The sequence below is a fragment of the Carettochelys insculpta genome, chromosome 6, assembly GCF_033958435.1.
Source record: "Carettochelys insculpta isolate YL-2023 chromosome 6, ASM3395843v1, whole genome shotgun sequence".
Classification (NCBI taxonomy): domain Eukaryota; kingdom Metazoa; phylum Chordata; order Testudines; family Carettochelyidae; genus Carettochelys; species Carettochelys insculpta.
This window is the reverse complement of record NC_134142.1, coordinates 123,495,866-123,520,571: the sequence shown is the minus strand read 5'-3', so window position 1 is coordinate 123,520,571 and position 24,706 is coordinate 123,495,866.

Here is a 24,706-nt window from a genome sequence, read left to right as displayed (position 1 = left end):
CATGATTTTATAAATCTCTGTCATGGCTCTCCTCAGTCATCTCTTTTCCCAGATAAAATGTCCAAGACTCATTAATTTCTCCTCATAAGCAAGCTGTTTCATACTCCCAAATCATTTTTCTCATCCTTTCTAAAACTTTTCTGATTCTAATATATCATTTTTGAGGTTAGCAAACACATGTGTCCACCATGTTCAAGATGTGGGCATCCCATGGATTTTTTTTATAGAGGCAATATGGCAAATTTGTGTGTGTGTGTAAATATATACACACACACACATACATATCCCTTTCTCAATGATTCTCAACAATCTGGTCCGTTGCTTTGTTGGTTGTTTTGACTGCCACTGCATACTGAGTGGATGCTTTCAGAGAATGATTTAAAGATCTATTTCTTAAACAGTAACAACTAATTTAAGTCCCCATCATTTCATATGTACAGTTGGGATTATGTTTTCCAAATTGCATTATTTTGCCCTTATCAAAATTGAATGCCATCTGCTATTTTATTGCTCCATCCCTTAGTTTTCAGAGATTCTTTTGTAGCTCTTCATAGTTTGCCTGGGACTTAACTATCATGAGTAGTTCTGAATCATCTGCAGATTTTGCTACCTCATTCTTACCTCTTTTCCCAGATCATTTAAGACTATGTTGAATAGAAATGGATCCTGTACATACCCCTTGAGAACATAACTATTTACCTCTCTCCATTCTGAAAACTGACCACATAATCCTACTCTTTGTTTCCAATCTTTTAACCAGTTCCAGTTCACAAAAGTCCTTCCCCTTACCCCCTTCACATCTTACTTTAAGAGCTGTTGGTGAGGGAACTTGTCAAAGGATTTTTGAAAATCTTAGTACACTATCCACTGGATCCCCCTTGGCCACATCCTTGTTCACTCTTTCAAAAATTCCGTGAGGCATGATTTCCCTTTATAAAAACTGTGTTGACTCCCCCCACAACAAATTACATTCATACCTGTGTCAGACAACTTTACTCTTTTCTATGGCTTCAACTGGTTTGCCCGGTACTGAAGTCAGGATCACTGGCTTGAAATTGCTGGAATCACATCTGGAGTCCTTTTAAAATACTGGTGTCACGTTAGCTATCCTCCAGTTCCTTGGTGCAGAAGTTGATTTGAAAGTTAGACTACAAGCTGCAGTCAGTAGTTTTGCAATTTCAAATCTGAGTTACTTCTGAACTCTTGGGTAAATACCCATCTGGTCCTGGTACCTTATTAGTGTTTAGTTTATCAATTTGTTCCAAAAACCTCCGTTAATGACGCCTCAAAATTGGACAGTTCTTCAGAGTTATCTGAAAGGAATGGCTAGGGTTTGGAAATCTCAGTTACATCCTCAGCCATGACAACCAATGCAAAGAATGCAATTAATTTCTTCTCCTCAGTGACTTTATCATCCCTGAGTACTCCTTTAACATTTCAGTTTCCAGCAGCCCAACTTGTTGTTTAGCAGTCTCCTGTTTCTGACATACTTAAATGTTTTTTGCTAATATTTTTTCCACGGTCAAATGCTGCTTGGGAGTGTCCCAGGTGGGAAAAGCTTCAGAAAGGCATCGTAAGGCACTGGACAGAATGACACAGCCTCCACCCAGACTACTACTTAACCCTCGTACTTCAAGTAGAACATAGGTCATCTACAAGTCTCTGCCACTTCACTCTGTCTTGGGACAAAACTTTTAGCTGACTCCAGGAGTACCTCGGTTGTCCTTCAATCTCAGTAGATCTTCTCCACATTGTCCAAGGTCTTCCTCTTTTTCTTTCTTTTTTTTTTTTTGCAGGTTCCATTTGAGAGCTTGACGAACGATGCTGGATGATGATTTTCTGAGAGTGTGACCTAGCCACATTTTCTTCTCTTGATTTGAATGTCAAGTGGTTCTTGTCCTGCTCTTTTCCGAAGTTCCTCATTTGTGACAAAGTCTTGCCATTGGATGTGAAGGCTGTGCCTCAGGCACCTGTTTATGAGTGTCTGTAGCTTGTGGTTTGAAGACTTTTTAGTAGTCCAGGTCTCACATCCACATAAGAGCACACTCTTCACATTTGCACTGAAGATCCACAGTTTCATCTTCGCAGATGTTATTTGTGAATTCTATATGGGATGGAGAGTCTCAAATGAAGTTTTTACTTTACCTGTCCTGGCACTGATGTGCTTACCTGTTCCTCCATCTCTGCCTATGATACTCTTCAAGTATGTGAACTGCTCCACATCTTCCAGGTCATTCCCTCCCAGTGTGATGGTGTTGTTGTTGGACTGGTTGATCCTCATTCTCTTGGTCTTTCCCTTATTAATGCTCAATCCAGTCGTTGTGACAGTTTTGTCTAGTGTTGTGACCTTTTATTTAGTATTTTCATGTCAGTGTGAAAGGAGGGTGACATCATCAGCAAAATCAGTGTCCTCTGGGTGTTTGAAGTGTCTGCTGAATGCCTCGTTAATGGCCCTCTGCTGTCCTGTTCATAATCCAGTCCATTGTGATCAAGAACAGGAAAGGTGACAATAGGCACCCTTGTCACACTCATGAGAGTATGACAAAGGAGTCTGTCAAGACACCATTGTGAAAAACTTGGCATGTCAAGGGTTTGTATGTTTAACAAATCAAGTTCATAATTTTAGATGGGATGCCACGCTACTGCAGCAGTTTCCACAAAGTGTCTCTATCAATGCTGTTGCAGGCTTTTTCAAAGCCCCCACCACCCCCAGTCTGGATTATACCACTCCATATCACATCCGTCTCCTCACTGCCCACTGAAATCCCTCAAGAGCCTGGCTGGGCTTTTTGACATTCAGTAAAAACAGCCACAGAAGTCTCTCTCTGGTCTCTGGGACTCGCCAGACATGTGTGCACCTGTATAGACTTGGCCACAGTGATTCAGGCCTTTGTGGTCTCCAAGCTGCACAGCTGGGCATGAACAGAGACTCATTCTTGCCCACACAGCAAGGCATGGGAGAAGAACGCCCTTCACCACAGGTTCCTTGGAGCTGGGCACAGAAGGGTCAGCTTCATGCCAAACGTGCTCAGGAGCACTGAACATGAAACAGAAAGCAGAGTTATCAGCACAAATAACAGGAGTGAAATACAGCTTAGAGAAAGAGAGACATTTAGATAACCAGATCAGGCTGAGGAGTGGCAGGACACAACCCATGGACTCCAGATCAGCACTTGGCATATCATATACTAATTTATAGATACTTCTTGAAACAAAGAGAAAGAATGTTTACACTGGCTATTCCTGTCATTTTTCTGTTTATTGCAGTGTTATTCCTTTGTCAGCCACTCTGTGCTGGGTTCAGCAACAACCTTTCGTGTGTGAGACCCATTTAGCTTTTATCCCAATCTGATAACCAGGCTCCTTGACCCCAGCAATTTCGTTCTTTCAGTCAAATCAGCCATGATTAGCCCAGTGGGATCAGGGATAAAGGCCTCCTTTTGCTCTATAAATCTGCCACTGAGAACTCATCTCATCAAAGGCTAGGTCCCTGTGGGACTCAACGCCACACTGGAGATGTACATGAAGTTGCCCACCACAGATCTCTCCTGCTGTCCTTCTGTCTCCCCTCATCTGAGCTAGAGATATCGGCCGGGCTAACACACTGCGTGGCCTCTGTACAGCACATGTCATGCACTGTGTGTCCTGTTTGACAGACCCAGGCCAGTGGGGTACGGTGGAGCAGGAGAAGGCAGATAGACTGCTGGGTAAGCATTTTCTGTTCCTTGAATTCCTAATGTACTGGTATCCTTTCCGACCTCTGCTGCATACCGAGCAGAAGGTTTCAGAGAATTATCCACAGTGATTCCACCATCTCTCTTTTGGACAGTATAATGGATGGGAGGGCTACTACCCCTTTTCTAGACATACCAGTGTTCAGTTCACTAAATTTCCTGTAAAGGGTTAAACCCTGAGCTAGTGGGTCCCTGAAAATCCCCAGGAAGCATTGGCAAGCAGCCAGGTGATCCAATGGGAAGAGGGAGTGGGATTTTTTAATTGAAACTGTGATTTTTGAAGCATAACTTCAAAAGGGCAGACTTTGAAAACCTGAAGGGAATTAGAATGGTGCATTGCACTGGAGAACTCATGGAGCAGAACATGTAAAGGCCTCAGAATTATTTTAATGTAAAGTTGCAGAAGCTGGCTGAAGCCTGCACCCAAAGCAAGGGATAAAGCTTTGTAGGGAAGAGGGCAGACCAAACGGGATGAGCTACCCTCTCTAACAGGTGTTCCAAAGAAAGCAGAAAGACTGCAAGGAATCAAATACAGGATCGGGCCTGCTGACGGGGTTGGGGGTGACATAAAAGGGTCAGTTGCACAGGGCTCCACTGTTCCATAGGGTTCCAGAGCTCCAAACACTGCTGCTACTACTTCAGCAGCAGGGGCAGGTGGAGCTCTGGGCCCCTTTGAAATGGCATAGCAATGCCGATCTGCACTTCACGCGGATCTCAGGAAGCGGAGGAGGAGGGCCCAGTGCCACAGGCTGAGTGGTGCTAAGAGCTGACTGCTCTAGGCGCCCCCCAGCTTCCATCTTTAGCCCCACCCCTTCTGGGTGCATGGAGATGGGCCCCCTCCTATCTTGCCCCAGCACCTGTGGTGGCTATTGGCCTCCCTGGATGGGATGAATCTGTAAAGAAAGCGACCTTTGGAGGTCCAAAAGTGTAAGGATGAAGTGAGAACTGCCCCAACCCAAACAGTTGTACCTCACAAAGGGGATTAGAACCAGTGGTAAATTATTCTTTAGCCACATAAATGAAAACAAAACAAGGAACTGAGAAGTGGGACCACAAGGCGCCAAAGATGGCCGGATGATTAAAGACAATCTAGGCCTGGCCCAGCACCCAAACACATACTTTGCTTTATTTTTTTATTAAGACTAATGAAGAACTTAGGGGTAATGTCAGGGCTGCTAAGGGAAATGAGGATGTGGTGGTAGAAATTACTACAACGGAGGCGGAAGTCAAACTCAAACGGCAGTAAATTGGCAGTAAATTGAGGTGCCCAGATAATCTCCATCCAAGATTATTCAAAGAATTGGCAAATGAACGAGCAAGGCTAAGAGCAAGGATTTTTAACAAATCTGTATGCTCTTGGATCATACCCTATGACTGGAAGATTACTGAGAAGGTTCCTTGTCAAGGCTGATCCCCACTCTGATATTCCAAGTACAGAAGGTGGGGGCCCACATGGGACCTAAATAATACCTATAGGCTCTGCTTAAAAAGCTTCCCAAGGTCACAGATTCCCTGAACTTGGGAGAAGCTGCCACCCCCCAAGTGAGAAAAAAAAACCCTTTAAAACCCATGAAGACACACTTTGGAGATCTTCCTGAGGGGTAACCCCAAGCTTTTAACCCTCCCTTATGAAAGTGCTTGAAATCAAAAGAAACAAATTAAGCTGAAAGCTCATAGCTGACCTTTCAGTTTTAGGCCTGGATATACCCAGGAACCAAATCAATGCCTTAAAAACGGTAATTTCTTAACAACAACAACAACAACAAAAGCATATCAAGAGAGTGATAAAGCAACTTTTAAAAGGTAGCGGTAGACAAAAGCACAGAGAATTACTTCCATGGGATTCCGTTTAGAAGTCAGTGTACAGGGGGATACATCAGCCAGCCTGAGAAGTTCTGCACCAAACCCAAACTAAAAAATAACCTGATTGCATCTGATTAAACATTTCTTTCTGCTTACATATCTGTATGTCCAGGTCATGTTGGCTACGTCTACACGTGAAGCCTACATCGAAGTAGCCTATTTCGATGTGGCGACATCGAAATAGGCTATTTCGATGAATAACGTCTACACGTCCTCCAGGGCTGGCAACGTTGATGTTCAACATCGACGTTGCGCAGCACCACATCGAAATAGGCGCAGCGAGGGAACGTCTACACGCCACAGTAGCACACATCGAAATAAGGGTGCCAGGCACAGCTGCAGACAGGGTCACAGGGCGGACTCAACAGCCAGCCGCTCCCTTAAAGGGCCCCTCCCAGACACACTTGCACTAAACAGCACAAGATACACAGAGCCAACAACGAGTTGCAGACCCTGTGCATGCAGCATGAATCCCCCGCAGCAGCAGCAGCAGCCAGAAGCCCTGGGCTAAGGGCTGCTGCACACGGTGACCATAGAGCCCCGCACGGGCTGGAGAGACAGCGTCTCTCAACCCCCCAGCTGATGGCTGCCATGGAGGACCCCACAATTTCGACGTTGCGGGTCGCGGATCGTCTACACGGTCCCTACTTCGACGTTGAACGTCGAAGTAGGGCGCTATTCCTATCTCCTCATGAGGTTAGCGACTTCGACGTCTCGCCGCCTAACGTCGAAGTTGGTGCCGCTACTTCGAAGTAGCGTGCACGTGTAGACGCAGCTGTTGTGGCCTGAATATTTACTGTATTCATTAGGCCTGCTTAGGCTTAAAAATCTCTCTCTCTCGCTCCGCTTGTCAGACAAACAAAAGACCCCTCAGCAGGTAACTGCTTCAATTCAATTCAATTCCCACTGGCTCACCTGGCTACTTGCCAACAGAGAACCCACTCTCTCTGGGCTTAACCTTTTACTTGCATTCATTTGTGACATTCCTATTTTTAATGACAGAGGGAAAAATGACCTGGAACCATGCGTGGATGGAAGAAGAAAGTGGAAGAGGAACTCGCAGAGGTGGTACAATAGCCGTCATACGAGTGAACATTGCAGCGTAGCATGTCTCTCCATTACAATGGAGCTTTCATCAGAGCATGGCCATTCTTGGGCCAAAGAACAAATGAAAGCTCAGCACAGGCACTTGGAGATGGGCCAACCCAGAGAGCAGGAGTATGTTCATTTCTTATCGGAACAGATAAACTTTTATGGGGAACTACACAGAACATGCAAGTGTGAGACACTGACCTGCTATGTTCTATTCAAATAATAGTGTATATAATGGACAAACAATATCTCAAGGAAGGCCTTGGAGAGGGAAGGAATCAAAGGGAGAAAGGTACATCGCACAAGGGAAGGCTGGGCACCATTTGGCTACACTACAGCTCGGTGGAGAAGGCTTCCCTGAGACCAGAACTCTCTGGCATTTGTCTAAGAGCTGCTACTTCAAAGCGCTTGAAGCATATCTGCTCAAATTGTCTTGAAAACTGATTATGCCTTCTCAGGGTTAGGGATGGAATGAGTGGTGCTTGTCTGAGTTCGTCAGTTCAAGGGGTATCTCAAAGGCAGCTCCTCCTAGCAAGATGATGATGCTCTAAATTCCACAGGCACAGGCAGATTGTCTTGAAAATTGGCATTCTGGAACTGGAGATAGGCACCACAGAACAAATTTGGAGGCATATATTCAAGGGCTTCCAAACTTCCAGGCTCCCCATATTCACCCAGTTGCCACTGAGCTGATTTTACTTTTCAAAGTCCCATAACATTTATGTGCATAATGAGATGATCTTGAACACTAGTATGCCACAATAGGGGAGGGGTAGTTACTGATTCCAGTTTAAGGCCATTTGTCTTAGACATTTGTTTCCACTCACACTAAGGAGTTCATTACAAATTGCCCTCAAACCAACAGAACATAAGAACATCCATATTGGGTCAGATCAATGATCCACCTAGCCAGTATCTTGTCTTCTGATAGTGGCCAGTGTTAGGTGTCCCAGAGAGAATGAACAGAACAGGTGATCCCTCTTCTGTAGCCCATGCCCAGCTCTTAGCAAAAGGAGACTAGGGACACCATCCCTGCCCATGCTGACTAATAGCAACTGATGGATTCATCCTCCATGAATTTATCTAGATCTTTTTGATCCCTGTTATAGTCTTGGCCTTCACAACATCCTCTGGCAAGGAGTTCCACAACTGGTTGCGTGCTGTGTGCAAAAATACTTCCTTTTGTTTGTTTTAACCTGCTGCTCGTTAATTTCATTTAGTGGCCTCTAGTTCTTCTGTGATGAGAAGAAATATATAACACTAAGTTATTTACTTTCTCTAAAACACTCATGTTATTATAGACTTGCATCCTATCTCCCCTTAATCATCTTTTTTCCAAACTGAAAAGTCCCAGTCTTATTAATCTTTCCTCATAGAGAAGCTGTTCCATACCTTGAATCACTTTGTTGCCTTTTTCTGAACCTTTTCCAACTCCAGTATATCTTTTTTGAGGTTGGACAAACCCATCTGCATGCAATGTTCAAGATGTGGGCATACCATGGATTTATATAGAGGCAATATGTTATTTTCTATTCTATTATTCATCCCTTTCGTAATGATTCCCAACCTTGTGTTTGCTTTTTTGCCTGCCACTGAACATCAAGAACGTCTTTCTTCCACTCTACTCTGTGCTGGTTAGGCCTTAGTTGGAGTATTGTGTCCAGTTCTGGGCAGTACATTTCAAGAAAGATGTGGAGAAATTGGAAAGGGTCCAGAAAAGAGCAACAAGAATGATCAAAGGTCTAGAGAACATGACCTATGAAGAAAGGCTGGAAGAACTGGGTTTGTTTAGTTTGGAGAAAAGAAGATTGAGGTGGGACATAAGGTTTTCAGGTATCTAAAAGGGTGTCATAAGGATGAGGGAGAAAATTTGTTCTTCTTGGCCTCTGAGGATAGAACAAGAAGCAATGGACTTAAACTGCAGCAAGGGTGGTTTAGGTTGGACATTAGGAAAAATTTCCTAACTGTAAGGGTGGTCAAACACTTGGAATAAATTGCCTAGGGAGGTTGTAGAACTCCATTTCTGGAGATACTTAAGAACAGGTTAGATAAATGTCTGTCAGGGGTGGTCTAGACAGTACTTGGTCCTGCCATGAGGGCAGGGGGCTGGACTTGATGACCTCTCAAGGTCCCTTCCAGTCCTAGTGTTCTATGATTCTATGATTCTGTGATCAAAAGGATGTTTTCAGAGCACTATCCATGGTGACTCCAAGATCTTTCTTGAGTGTAGCACCTAATTTAGATCCCATCATTTTCTATGTATATGTCAGTGAAGTATGATTTCCCTTTACAAAAATCATGTTGATTCTTCACTAATAAATTATGTTCATCGATACGTCTGACAATTTTGTTCTTTAACATAGTTTCAGCCAGTTGCTTGATCCTGAAGTCAGGCTTAGTGTCTTATAATTGCAAAGATCACCTCTGATGCACTTTTAAAAATTGTCGTCATATTAGCTATCCTCCAGTCAATAGGTACAGAAGCTGGTTTAAATGGTAGGCTACAGGCTACAGTCAGTTGTTCTGCAATTTCACGTATGCGTTCCTTCAGAACCGTTGAGGGAGTCATATCTTGTCCTGGTGACTATGGGAACATCTACACTAGTCAGCAGAGCAGCCTGGTCAGAGTCAACTTTCAGGGCTCGATTTTGCGTGCCTAGTGGGAAGTGCAAAATTAAACTGCCAGGGTCTGACAGTTGACCCCATACTCCTTATGCTCACAAGGAGTAAGGGAGATCAATGGGAAAGTTTCGCCTGTTGAACTTCCTCAGTGAGGATGGTCAGAGAAGTTGATCGTAGATGTGTTGATTCCAGATATGCAATTGCCATACCTGTTATTGCATATCTACGATCAACTTTAAGGTCTAGTGTGGACCTGCCCATATTACCCTTCAGTAGTGTTTGTTCCAAGACCTGCTCTAATGACACCTCAACATGGGACATTTTTCATCTAAAGAGAATGGCTCAGCTTTGGGAATCTCCCTCACAAAATCAGCCCTTAAGACTGAAGCAAAAAGTTCACTTTGTTTTGCTGCAATAGCCTCCTCGTCTTTGAGGACTCCATTAGCATCTCAATTGTCCAGTGTCCCAGTGGTAGGCTTTTTGACTTTCAGTAGCTGTGTCTACACGTGCACGCTACTTCGAAGTAGCGGCACTAACTTCGAAATAGCGCCCATCGCGGCTACACGCGTCGGGCGCTATTTCAAAGTTAACTTCGACTTTAGGCGGCGAGACGTCGAAGTCGCTATCCTCATGAGGGGATCGGAATAGCGCCCTACTTCGACGTTCAACGTCGAAGTAGGGACCATGTAGACGATCCGCGTCCCGCAACGTCGAAATTGCCGGGTCCTCCATGGCGGCCATCAGCTGGGGGGTTGAGAGATGCTCTCTCTCCAGCCCCTGCGGGGCTCTATGGTCACCGTGGGCAGCAGCCCTTAGCCCAGGGCTTCTGGCTGCTGCTGCGGCAGCTGGGGATCCATGCTGCAGGCACAGGGTCTGCAACCAGTTGTCGGCTCTGTGTATCTTGTGTTGTTTAGTGCAACTGTGTCTGGGAGGGGCCCTTTAAGGGAGCGGCTTGCTGTTGAGTCCACCCTGTGACCCTGTCTGCAGCTGTGCCTGGCACCCTTATTTCGATGTGTGCTGCTTTGGCGTGTAGACATTCCCTCGCAGCGCCTATTTCGATGTGGTGCCGCGCAACGTCGAAGTTGAACATCGACGTTGCCAGCCCCGGAGGACGTGTAGACGCTATTCATTGAAATAGCCTATTTCGATGTTGGCTTCACGTGTAGGTGTAGCCAGTGAGAGCAGCCCCAGTAACCTCTCTCTGGTCTCTGAGACTCACCCAATGTCCGTGCACCTGTCTGATGTGGCACACAAGTGGCTGCAATGATTCAGACCTCTGTAACCTCCAGGGTGGACAGCTGAGCAGTACAACAATACAGAGACTCAGTCTTGCCCACGCTGCAAGGTGTGGAAGGAGAAGGCCCTTCGACACAGGTTCCTGAGGTGGGTGCGGAAGGGTCAGCTTCGTGTCAAACTTGCCCAGGAGCACTAATCATGAAACAGAAAGCAGGCAGTTATCAGCACAAATAGCAAGAGTGAAATACAGATAAGAGAAAGAGAGCCATTTAGACAGACATATCAGTCTGGGGAGTGACGGGACATGCCCTATGGACTCCAGAGCAACACTTGGGGTACCATTTACTTATCTCTTGTAAAGAAAGAGAAAGAATGTTAACATTGGTTATTACTGTCATTTTCTGCTAGTTTATTACAGTGTTATCCCTTTGTGGCTGTGTGCTGGCTCTGCAATAACATTTCCCAAGTGAGATCCACTTAGCTTTTATCCCGGTCTGATAACCAAATTCCTTGAACCCAGCAATTTAGTTTTTCAGTGAAATAAGTCATGATTAGCCCAGTGGGATCACACATAAAGTTCTCCCTTGGCCCTGGGAATGAACGTTCCACAGAGAAGTTATCTAATCAAAGGCTAGTTCCCTGAAGCTGTGTGGGACTCCCAACCACCCTGGAGCTGCAGGAGACATTGTCCATCACAGCTTTCTCTCTCTCCTCATCTGAGCTACAGAAGTCTGCCAGGCTAACACACCATGTGGCTCCTCTACAGCACATATGACATGCTGTGTGTCTCTGTACAGAAGTGCTGCCAGGGGTTCACAAGCACTACATCCCCTGCTTGGGTTAGACCTATTTTGACACACCAGTCACCGTTCAGTTCCGCAATGCGGGCAATGACAGTGCAGAGGGAGGTTCTAACGTCATCACAAAAGTTGGAACAAATAACGAAGGTTGAGAGAGAGTCATGGGAAGGTTTGGGTAGGGAGAGAGAAACGAACGAGGTGAGAAACTGCTAGAGTTTGCTGCAGAGCATGAGATGGTGATCGGCAACACAAGATTCCAACAAAAGGACTGTAGGAAGTGGACGGGGCGATCGGATGACGGGAAGTCCAAGAACATGATAGATAGGATTTTGATAAGAAGAAGATGGAAAACATCAGTACAGCAGTGCTGAACTTTTCAAGGAGCAGCTATAGACTCAGACCACAGTCTAGTGATCACAAACATCAAGATAAAACTCAAACGAAAATGTACGACACAGTTTAAGAAAAGAAGAAACATGGGGAGGCTATGTGAGGAAGAAACAGGGAATGCATACAGAGCAGCGCTCAAAGAGAAGGTTAAGAATATCACCACAGAGAAAGATGTAGATAAGAGACAGAGAGGTAACCATGTTAGTCTGTAGCTTCGAGAACAACAAGAAGTCTTGTGGCACCTTTTTGACTAACAGATATTTGAGCATAAGCTTTTACCCATGAAAGCTTATGCTCCAAAATACCTGTTAGTCAAAAAGGTGCCACAAGACTTCTTATTGTTCTAGATAAGAGAGTCACAGGGCTAGCCATGGCTATAGAAGAGGCAATTGAGCAGACTGTTCTGGAAGAAGAAAAGATCAATAAGAATTGGATTACCCAGGAGACACTCAAGTTGGTTCAAGAGAAGAGAGCGTTGAAGATCAGAAGACGTGTTTCTGAGATGGCAGAACAGCAATATGGGGTGACATGCAGTGTGGTAAGGAAAGCAGCCAGAAAGGATAAGGAGAAATGGTTAGAAGAGCAATGTGAATATATAGAGAGGTTCTAGTGTAGTAACATTGAAATTGCAAACAGACCTGCCACGAATATTGTCGTGTGCACTGGACCTTGCTTAGGTAGCCTGTCTGGTTCCCTCTCAGCACTCCACTGCACCGGGACAAGATGGCCACAAGCCACTTAGCTGTACCAGTGGAGCTGTCCACGCCACTGAGCTCATCTGTGGGCTGTTTCCACAGCAAACAACCTCTTCTGCTGGTGCTGGTGGGATCATGTTCTCATATTGATGGTTTGGCTGACGGGAAAAGAATCCGATCAGCCAGCGAGATGATTTTAGTGGTACGTTGCATGAGCTCCGAGTGACGTGAGGAAGTTGTATCGCACAACTGCTGTGCCATGGAAGACTTCTGTATGTGCCTCTGCCATGAGCTGAGAAGGTTGTGTTGTATTGTCTAGCGATCAGGGACAATGGGGCAATACTTAACAACAGCAATGGTGATTTGAACGGACCTTAGCTACGAACATGAGAATGGCCAGTCAGGGTCAAACCTTGTTCATCTCGCCCAATATCTTCTCTTCTGACAATGGTGTATAGCAGACCTTCTGCAGCAAATACAAAACAGGATAACTATGCAGGTCACCCATGTCTTCTGCTCCTGTATTCTGCAAGTCACAGATGTCAAGCCACACCAAACCTAGGGTAGCAACCCTGCCATCTTGGCTAATAGACGTCCTCTCCACATTTGCTCAGAAGAGTTAAGGCAGGCCAGAGGGAGCCTGCTAAACAACCATTGGGCCACTGAGTGATTGAGATACTAAAGGAGCCCTCAAGGATGATAAGGTCATTGCCGAGAAACTAAGTGAATTCTTTGCATCAATCTTCAGCTAAGCATGTGAAGGAGATTCCCAAATCTGAGACGTTTTTAGATGACAAATCTAAGGAACTGTCCCAAATTGAGATGTCATTAAAGGAGATTTGAGGACAAATTGATAAATTATACAGTTTTAAGTCACCAGGACCAGACAGCATTCACCCAAGAAGGAACTCAAATATAAATTGCAGACCTACTAACTGGGGTTTGTAACCCATCCTTTAAATCACCATCTGTATCAAATGATTAGCGGATAGCTAATATAACAGCAATTTTTAAAAAGGGCTCCAGCTGTGATCCCAGCAATTCCAGACCATCAATGATGATTTACAGGGCAAACTGGTTGAAACCATAGAAAAGAACAAAATTGTCAGGCATAGGGATTAACGTAATTTGTTGGGGAAGCCTCAACATGGTTTTTGTAAAGGAAAATAGTGCCTTACTAATCTGCTAGAGTTCTTTGAGGGGGTCAATAAGCATGCAGACAAGGAGGATCCAGTGGATATAAGTGTACTCAGATTTTCAGAAAGCCTTTGACAAGGTCTCTCACCAAATGCTCTCAGGTAAAGTAATCTGTCCTGGGTTAAGAGGGGGAAGGTCGTCTCATGGACTGGTAACTGATTAAAGGGTGGTAATCAAGGGACAGGAATAAATGGCCGGTTTTCAGAATGGAGAGAGGTAACTAGTGGTGTCCCCTGGGGTTTTGTACTCAGAGAAATCCTATTTAACATGTTCATTCAAAGGAATAATTAGTGGGGTGGCAAAATTTGTAGATGATACAAAACTACTCCAGACAGGTCTCGCTACAGCAGACTGCAAAGAGCTTCAAAGGGCTCTGACAAAACCAGATGAGCGGGCAAATAAATGGCAGATGAAATTCAAGACAGAGAAATACAAAGTAATGCTCATGGGAAAACTTAATCCCAGCTATACATATAAAATCACAGGGACTAAATTAGCTGTTACCACTCAAGGAAGATCATGGAATCATTGTGGATAGTTCTCTAAAAACATCCACTCAATGTGCAGCAGCAGTCAAAAAAGCGAACAGAATGCTGGGGATCATTAGGAAAGGGATACATAAGAAGACAGAAAATATCATAGTGGCTCTATGCAAGTCCATGGTGTGCCCACATCTTGACTGGTGTGTGCAGAGGCAATGCTTTTCTTCTAGAAAAAAGGTGCCAGAACTCAGCCCAAAACCACCCCCAGACTTAAACCCTTTGCAGCCCCAACACCCGCCTCCCACTCCCAGGCTTAACACATCACAGCCTCAAACTGCTCCCTCCCAATCCCCAGGCTTAACCCCTCACAAACCCAAACTACCCCCCCTCCAACCTCCAACGATGTGGAGATGACCAACTGGCCGGAGCCCCCAAAGGTAGCTGTGCTGTAACCCTTGTGCTGCCGCCCCACCCTGAACTAAGGGCTGGGCTTCCCAGGACAGCCGGTGTGGCTGCGGCCCCGTCCGGAGCTACGGGCACTGCCATAGCCCCGGGTGCCTACAGGGAGTGACAGCTCAGAGGCACTTGGTGCCAAGAAGAACCCAAATGGCAGGTGAACATTCATTGCTTATCGGCACCGATAATCTTTGATGGAGAACTATGCAAACCGTGCAAGTGTGAGGAAACAACCCACCATATTCATAAAAGGAGCTGTGGTACAAACAGTGTCTCAAGCAAGCCCCTGAAGAGGGAAGAAATCAAAGGGGGATGGGTAGAGCCAGGCAAGAAGAGGCCGGGCAACATTTGGCTAAAACACAGCTCCTTGGAGACAGATTCCCTGAGAGCAGAACTCTCTGGGGTTTGTCTAAGAGCTGATATTTCAGAGTGCTCTAAGTACACCTGCTCAGCCTGTCTTGAAAACTGATTATGCCTTCTAGGGTTAGGGGTGGAATGAGTGGTGCTTGTCTGGGTTCATCAGCACAAGGGGCATCTCAAACGCAGCTCCTTCTAGCTAGATGATGATGCTTTAAAATCCACAGGCATAGGGAGATTGTCTTGAAAATTGGCCTTATGCAACCAGAGATAAGATAAGCACCAAAGAACAAATTCAGAGGCATATGTTTAAGGGCTTCCAGACTTTCAGATTGTCCCATATCCACCCAGTCAATGAGCTGATCATAATTTTCAAAGTCCCATGAAATCAATGTGTGTATGCCATAATAGGGGCAGGAATGGAGTTTCTGATGCAAGTTTAAGACCATTTGCGTAAAAGGTTTGTTTCCACTCATTCAGGAGTTGATTTGAACATTCAGATTGCCCTTGGATCAATGGGTACAGTGATACAGAATCAAGATGTGGTGGGGTTACATCTGATATTAGATTGAAGGAATTAAAATAGGTACATCCACCATTTGTGGATATGAGTACTGATGTCTTTTATTTCCTCACTTATGCTTGTGGAGTGGGTTGCTATTCTCAGCTTAAGGAATTCACATTGTCATTTTCCCATCCAATGCAGTCAGCACGAGTACCTGTGGTTCATAGTAACAGAGCAGCCTTTTCCAAAGGGAGGTGCTTCCATCTGGGTGCTTCCACAGTACCCAAAGATTTTCAAAGGACTTTCTGTGGTAGCAGCACTGCTGGGAAAACAAGACGTTGTTTGCTCATACTTGGATGATTAGTGGCTGAAGGCAGTTGTGCTCTGCTGAGACTCACAGAAGTCCAATCATCCTTTTCTCAGACTAGGGACTACTTGTCACTATCAAAAAGTCAAAGCCTTGTCCATCTCAGAGAGGTTCAAGCTGCACTCCATAGCAGACAAAGCTTTGGTTCAGCATGATGTGTTTCTAAATGTACAGTGATGTAACAAATTCAAGCCTATCAATATCAGTAGCTGGGTCTCTTCAAACTCACAGGGTTTCTAGCAGCTATGCCTTTTGCTCATCTCAGAATGTGGCTGATACAACTGTAATGCTAACAGACCTAGATTGGGTAGCACCAGGAATAGAACCTGTAAGCATAGGGTCTAGAACCCTGCACTCTACCATGTGAGCTAAAGGCCACCTAGCACTCAGGCAAGTCTGTAGAGCAGTGACTTCACTCACCCTAGATGAGGTCTCAGTGTAAGTACTAGATGCTTTCCAGGGCTGAGGAAGTGCATCTCAAGCTTCTGGGACCTTCCAGCAGGTCTTCCCAGCCAATGCACCACTTGTAACACTGACAGACCTGGGATGCTAACACTAGGAGTAGAGCTTGCAAGCAGAGAGTCTAAAGCCCCTGCACTCTACTATGTAAGCTAAAGACCCCCCCGACTCTCAGTTGAGGTTGTAGAGTAGAGACTTCACTCACCCTAGATGAGGTCTCTACCTCTGGGTACTACACAACATTGGATGTCACGATTGTACTCAGATTTATGAGTCATTCCTGAAGGAAATTCAAGACCTTATGTCTCACTAGGACCAACCCAAAATGGACCCATTGAAACAAATAACCAGACAGCATCCTGTCTTCCATTCAAGAGCAGGAAGGGGATAGTCAGTCCCTTTTGGAGGCTTTTCTGCTGATTTGAGAAAAGGGATTACCATATGCTTCCCTCCTCACACTTCTTTCTGTAGAGTCAGAAAGCGCTGGCAAAGATCTTGCAGGTAGCTGAAAGGTTGTTCCAAGCAAGAGGGAGAAAATTATTCTCTGTAACCTCTGATGATAGGTCAAGAAGCAATGGGCTTAAATTGCAGCAGGGGAAGTTTAGGTTGGACATTTGAGAAAACTTCCTTGTTGTTAGGGAGGTTAACTGGGATCAACTGACCAGGGAGACTGTGGAAGCTCCACCACTGGGGATGTTTAAAAACAGTTCAGACAAACAACTGCCAGGAATTGTCTAGACGATGCTTGGTCCTTCCATGAGTGCAGGGGACTGGACTTGATGACCTCTCGCTGTTCCTTCCAGCTCAAAGATTCGAAGATTAAGCAGGTCAGGGCAGTGGTACACAGATTTGCTTCAGCTGTCCCACAGATGGCACCAGTGTCTTCCACCATCATTGGGTATTTCATCACAGAAACAAGGCAGGAGTCCCCATCCAGACATGCAGTCTCTTCATTGGACAGCCTGGGCCATCAGAAATTGACAGGTCTCAAGTGATCATACTCTTTCTTGGCACAAAACATGCTGCTCAGTACTAGAAAACTATCAATTGGAAAGAGTTACCTACTTAAATGAGAAGCAGTCAAGTAGCACTTTAAAGACTAGCAAAATAGTTTATTAGGTGAGCTTTCATGGGACAGACCCGCTTCTTCAGACCATATCCAGACCAGAACAGCTGCGTGTGCCACTCGGATGAAGGGAAAGTCTGATTTTCCAGTGGCAGCTTCTCGCCACTGTATTTTGGAGTATTTAATGCACTTAAAGTCTGAATTCTTTAAGGGTTCACCTGGTTGCTATTTCAGCTTCCCATGCTTTGGTTGAGGGAAGATCATTATTCATCCATAGCTCTGTCAAAAAGTTTAGCAAGAGTTTATCTAATATATCTCCTTTAAGGGCTCTGTAACAGGTTTACACCTAATACTGCTGCGCCCCTGGCTGGTCATATGGAAATTAGCTCTTTCCAGCACTGCAGTGGCCTCCTCTGGCAAGGCCTCACTTTCTATGACCTGCCCAGTCTGTCTCCATTATGCCAGGATCCACATTCCTGCCAGACTGCAGTGCCCCTTCTCCTGAGTACCAACAATACCCACCCCTGGGTGCCTCCTGTTCAGGCAACCAGCTACCCCACAATCCTACCACTCACCTCAGTGACCCACTGCTGTCCTTAGTCCAACCTGCTTCCGCCAGGGCAGTCTGAATTGGCCACTGTTATCATTAGCAAAGGGTGTATCTGTTGCCTACTCCTCCTGCCCAACTCCATACTTCAGCCCTAGTCCCCCTGTGGATATCAGGGCCTCAACCCAGGAGCTGGCCACGCTCGAGGTATCCTGGCTTCCCCGACTTTCCCCAGTACTGCTCTGTCTGTCCACACCTCTATATAGTCAGCAAGTCCTTCTCCCACCAGAGCTGGAGACAGACTGCTCTCCCTCTGCCCCACAGCTCATTTATACAGTCCACTCAGGCTCTGATTGGCTGCCATAAGCTTTCTCCCGATTGGCTCCTGGACCAGCCCCCTGCCAAGGCTGTTTTAACCCATTCTTTTCCAGGGCAGGGCAACCACCTCATCACATGCTTATTGATTTTTGTTCTGGGCATGGTAGCTTTTTCCACCATTCTTTGGCAGCATCATCAGACAGAATGGTGGAACAAGACAGGACATCTGGAAGAAGAGGAGAAAAACTCAGAACATTTTAAGGAGCTTAAAGACAGTTGGGAAATCATCAGAATATACCACCAAAACCAAAACCAAGTTTTACCAGAGCTGCATACAGTTAACATCCAATGTGCAGCAGCAGTCAAAAAATCAAACAGAATGTAAGAAATCAGTAAAAAAGAAGATAGAGAAGAATATCTTACTGCCTGTATCAATCTGTGGTACGCCCACATCTTAAATACTGTGTACAGATGTGGTCGCCTCATCTCAGAAAAGACATCTTGGCATTGGAAAAGATTCAGAAAAGGGCAACAAAAATGATCAGGGTTTGCAATGGCTGCCATATGAGGAGAAATTAAAAACATGGGGACTTTCCAGTTTAGAAAAGAGGAGACTAAGGGGGAAATGATAGGGATTGCTAACATCGTGACAGGTGTGGAGAAAGTAAATATGGAAAAGTTATTTACTTGTTCCCATAACACAAGAATTAGGGATCACCAAATGAAATTAATACACAGCAGGTTTAAGACAAACAAAAGAAACTATTTCTTCATGCAATGTCCAGTCAGCCTATGGAACTCCTTGCCAGAGGGCACTGTGAAGACCAAGACTTTATCAGGGTTCAAAGAACAGCTAGATAAATTAATTGAGGATGGATCCATCAATGGCTATTAGCCAGGATGGGTAGGAATGCTGCCCCTGGCCTCAGTTTGTCAGACACTGGCGTAACCACAAAAGTACTGAGATTACTGACAAGGGCGGGTGAAGTCGCTGCACAGCTGACTTTCAGCACATGCTGCAGAGAACATGGCTTTAGCCCCTAAGGTTGCAGGGCCACTCCTTCTTGCTGACAACCCAGGCTTGTCGACTTTACATGTATATATCCTGGAAACTCCTGAACAATCAGCAGTGAGTGTTCTCCGGGGTATGGCACTGGGAGCTGACTTGAGCACCAGTCAGAAAGCACCCTGCTCTGCAGAAAGAAGACATAGTTTCTGGGGTAAACAACATGCAGCGTGGCTGCCAGGCCTGCCAGGCTCCTGTGAAAGGTTAGAGGGGTGCTTTGGATTGAAATTGATTCTATTAAGGGTTAGAGAGGAGACCAGATCAACTCCAGAGGCTGGGTGGTCCAGTCTAGATCACCATTTATTGCATCAAAGTTGATACAAGCTTGCGAGCTGGACCGGACATTTGCTTCCTCCCTAACTCTGAGGTGTGAGCCCAGATGCTGGTTTGCATTTTCCCTTTATGGTACGCATTAAACCTCCCCCTACCCAAGAATCTTCCAGATCTGAAGAAGTGGGTCTGTCCCACAAAAGCTCGCCACCTAATACATTACTTTGTTAGTCTTTAAAGTGCTACAAGACTGCTTGTTTTGTTTTGTTTTGTGAAGATACATACCAGCACGCCGACCTCTCTGGGACGACCCAAATGGTCAGTCCTGGTCTTGGTCTTGGCTCAATCGTTATTCTCTAATTATCCTGCTAATTTAGGGTTACCATAGCCGAACATTTCAAAGAGAAGACACCCTTGTGAGGGAGTGTATCTGTATCAGTTTCAACAAACTCATATTCTACTAACATGTTATAGTTCAGGATTTATAACACGTTAATACAACGTGAGTTGGTAGATACTGATAAGATACACACTCCCTCACAAGGGTGTCCTCTTTTTGAAACGTTCAGCTACGGTAACCCTAGCTACTTTCTCCACCCCTGTTTCTATTTGCCTTCGCTTATGTCCACTGCTGTCTTCTGAGGGCTATTGAGCACTCGGTTATTGCTGACAGGTAGCTTTAGCAGGTTTCTGTGTGCGTGCAGCACAGGACTTTTGGACCCATCTCAAGTCAGTCCCTCCCAGACAGACTTGCTTATGGCCCCTTTTATCCTTAAGATTCTTTGGAGCATTTATCTGTTGATTGTGGTTTTGGCCTTCCTTTGGCAGTTCCCCAGAGAGAACTGAAGTCTGATGACATCAGACCCCACCCCCAGAGCTTATCACCAGAGTGGCAATAAGATGCATGCTGGAAAGCCAGCGAAAACGAGGCCACCTGAAAACAACATGGCCAAGTCTGGAATTTGAGCTGAGAAGCCTGGGGCAGAGCTGGGGAACCACTGAAAGACTTGCAGAAACAGGTGCAAGCAGAGGAGCTTTGTCACTGCTCTGCATGCCAGAGGCACAACGGGAACATGAGGACGATGAGGGGCTCATTGGGTATTATCTATGCTTAGGAGGCCACCCTTTGCACTCAGGGCCGAGTGTTCATGATTTTATTTAGCCATTAAGGCAGGCTTAATCAGTGGCATTACATCCGCCAGAAACGTGAGAGAATGGCACACCCTGATGGCTGGCACAAAGATAAAATGGTGGTTCTTAGGCCTGATCCCAGGTTTTTTTAACCTAAAACAGTTTCTGGGTTGCACATCCAGCAGCACTCCCTGTAAGCTGAGCGCTCAGGCAGCTGCTCAGGACAGATTCTAATGCTGCCCGGCTAATTAGCAGAACACCCACAGCTGGGTTTTGTGATTCTATTGGTGGAGCACATCTGAACATGCCACGGTGCACATAAAATTTATTTCACACATGGATGGAAAAGATTAGAGGGAACATCGACATCCAGCAGAGAAATAGTTTTCTGGGTTTATTTCCCAGACCTCGTGCTACTAACAGGAGTGTGTACCCCCTACTTTAGCTGCCAAGAGAACTCTTACTTACCATTTAGATAGGACTAAGGAGGTAGGAAGCCCTTCGGACTGTTTGTTGCATTAAGAATCATGAGGGTCAAAGAGTGTTCAGTCCAACTCTTTCCATGTGAGCTAAACAAAGCCTTATGAAATGTGAGTTAGCTCAAATTCCCAAGCTCCTGACCCTACAGTCTCATTCTGCTAGAGCTGCAGCTACTGCTTCCGCTTCACTTACACGTGTTCTTCTTCGGGAAGTTTGCCAGGTACTGGCTGGCAGCCTGTGCACACATTCATTGATTGTGATGTGCTGGCTCTGACTTCTAGACCAGATGCAGCATCTGGCAGAGTCACTTTAGGATGCTGTTCCCAGCTCCGGGATCTTCACGCCAGCTTGTCGTCAAACTCCCCACAAGTATGAATGTGTGGAGTCACTGGAAGAAGAAATGAAGGTCACTGACTTGCAACCAGAGTGTGATCAGAGATGACTTTTCATAGGCCCATTTCCTGCCCACCTTCTCTTCTTCCGCAGAGCTCTTTTGTGCTCTTGTTGAATAGTGGCAGAGAGAGCCGCGTTAGTCAGTATTCTGTCAAAACACAAAAGCACTCAAGTAGCAGTTTAAAGACTAACAAAATAATTCCTCAGGTGATGAGCTCTCATGGGACAGACCCACTTCCTCAGATCCAAGTTCTCTAGTGCTCCTGTTGTACTTCAAAGATTTAAGTGGGATCTTTTGCAGGGGGCTAAGGCAAAACAACACATTTACTGGTAATACGTATATCAATCACTGCTTTATCGTAAGCATACAATGTATTACACTCATGCCCTCACAGGCAAGCACACTTCCTCTTGCTGTTACCAACTAGTTGCTCTCTCTAACTTCACTGATCAGGTAAGTTAGAGGGGGGTGGTGTGGAGCCGGGATTCTGCTGATCTAAATCGATGCTCTGATGTTGGCGAGGCGAGACCAGGGGTCCCCTGCAAGACACCTTAGATTTATAATGGCCTCTCTCTCATGCACATCTACACCAGTTAGTCATCCCACACTATGCACGCTTGGCTATGTCAGTCACCCCTGGTGCCTTCTTCTGGCTGCTGCCTCAATGCTGCCACATTCATCTTCAATGAGGCTTTGTGAAGCTGCTTTCCAAGGAAGGTGCTTGCTGCTGACTCCCAATGCTATCAATATTTCTGGTCTTCCCCCCTTGACAGGTCTTTACTCTCCTTGGGTCTAGTCCTATTCCCCTCTCCAACTGTTCAGAGGTACTTGCCTTCCACTCCTCTCATTTACACCTCATTCATTCAACAGGGAAATCAGTGAAGTAAAAGGGAAGAAATCTATGAGCAAAGACTTAATACTGAGTTTCTACCAAAAGACTTAACACAGAGTCCTGTGTATTTCTAGAAAAAAAGACGTAACACAAAGTTAACAAAGAAATGATACAGAAAATACAAGGTTTCCATGTAAAAAGACTTAACACAAGGTTATAAGCCGGGGTCAGCAACCTTTCCAAGGCAGAGTGCCGAAAATTGACCTTTTGACGTCTATGTCCGGTCCAAGTGCCAGTGATACTTTTTTAAAGTCACTAATAGGCCTACTTACAACAGCTTCATTAATAAATAAATGAAGCTGTGGAGCTTTACCATGTAGGTGGTGGTTGGTAGCATTAGCTGGGCTTTTGTTAATCTGCAGGCTGCCTGGCTTTGAGCCAGCTACCGGCTGTATGTGGGAGGAGGAGCAGAGCTGAGTTCCCTCCTTGCATGCTGAAGAAAATCTGCTTGCCTGCCCCTCCTGACCCCTGTTATAAGCAAATGGTAGAGAGACTGAACACAAGGGTGCAAGCAAATGATACAGAGATTTATCTACACTCTTCTGGGCTGGCCAGGGAAGACATGTCAGGGGTAGGGAGCAAAGTGCTCCCTTTTATAGCTTCCCCCTCAGAACGCTTGGAGACAAAGGGGGAAGAGAAAGAGGGTCTGGACATGTGATCCTGCTGGCATAGCTTGTGGAAGGGTCTACTGTGAAGCGCCACCAAGTGAGACCCTACATGGCCACCTCACCGCTCTGGTGACAGGTAAATAGCCTTTCTTGTGGAGAGCTGTGGCTGCGGCGGTGTGGTTTCTGTCCCTGGAGCTCTGAGATAAGCTGCATTAGCAGACAGCCCAGCACCTTAACTCAGCAGCCCTCAACGTTACGTGTGAGGGGAGACCACAGCCTTTGGCAACCATATTTTTAAAGATGGTAGCGCACTCGTAACAGAGCGAAGTCAGCTGCAGCTTCAAACAAACAAAGAACAGCAAACGAACCAATAAGTGGGAAACTGGCAAAAGGGGGAAGAGAAAAGATGCAGAGGGGTGGGGGGAAAAGTGAGAGAACAACTTGAGGAGAAAGAAAATCTAAGCCAAGAAATGGACAGAGAGCAGCAACAGATTCAGAAGTGGGGCTCTGTGGACTGGAGCACCAGTGAACCTGCACCTGTAGCCCCTGTCCAGGCTCAGGGAAGAGAACTGGAGTTGTTGCCATCTCTGTCAATATGAGACCGGGGGTGCCAGCTGTCCTTGCCTGCCCAGTCAATTCTCCTGCAGCCGTTGCCCGGTCAGAGGTGAAGGTCCTGACCTCTTCCCATTCTTCCCTTCCTTGGTGGCCCCCTCTGGGACCTATCTCCCTTACCGTGGGGCTGCGGGCATGGGCAGCTGCAGCTCCTCCAGTGTTTCGAGCAAGGGGCCCTAAGGGTACTATCCAGAAAAGCCTGTGAATCCTTTGCGGGCACTTGTGTACATGGGTACACAGTGTGTGACACATGCTGTAGGGAAGCCCACATAGTCTGTTAGCCTGTCCAAGTTCTCTAGCTCAGTTGAGTGTGGAGAGAGCTGGGATGGGCAACATCTTCTGTACCTCCAGGGTGGTCTAGAAACCCACAGGGCTTTGGGGAGTGGGGCCAAGCAGAGGGTTCTGTACCCAGACTTTGATTAGATGAGTTCTCCATGGCAGATTCCTAGGGCCCAGGGAGGCCTATGTTTATGACCCCATTGGGCTAACCACAGCTGGTTCCACTGAAAGAACTAAATTGCTGGGTTCAGATAACCTGGTTATCAGACGGAGATAAAAGCTAAATTGGTCTCGCATGGGGAATGTTGCTGCTGAACCGGCGCGCAGTGACGAAGAAAGGAATAACACTGCCATGAACTAGCAGAAAATGAAAGCAATAACCACCACGAGCGTTCCTCCTCTTTGTTTACAGAGATCTCTGGAGACACGTGTATGATATCCCAAGTGGTGGTCTGGAGTGGTGATGAGCTGTGTCGGGTCTCCAACCTACTATGGTTATTTAAATCTCTCTCTCACCTGTATTTCACTCTTGTTATTTGTGCTGGTAACGCTCCGCTCTCTCTTCCATGGTCCTGGGCGAGTTTGACACCAAGTTGACCCTTCTGCACGCAGCTTCAAGGAGCCTGTGTCAAAGGGCCTGCTCCTGGCATGTCTGGCTTCATGGGCCAGACTGAGTCTCTGTTCATGTTGTGCAGCTCAGCTGTCCAGCCTGAAGGCCACAAAGGCCTGAATCATTGCGGCCGGGTGTGTGCCTGATCAGACAGGTGCGCAGCCACCTGATGGGTCCT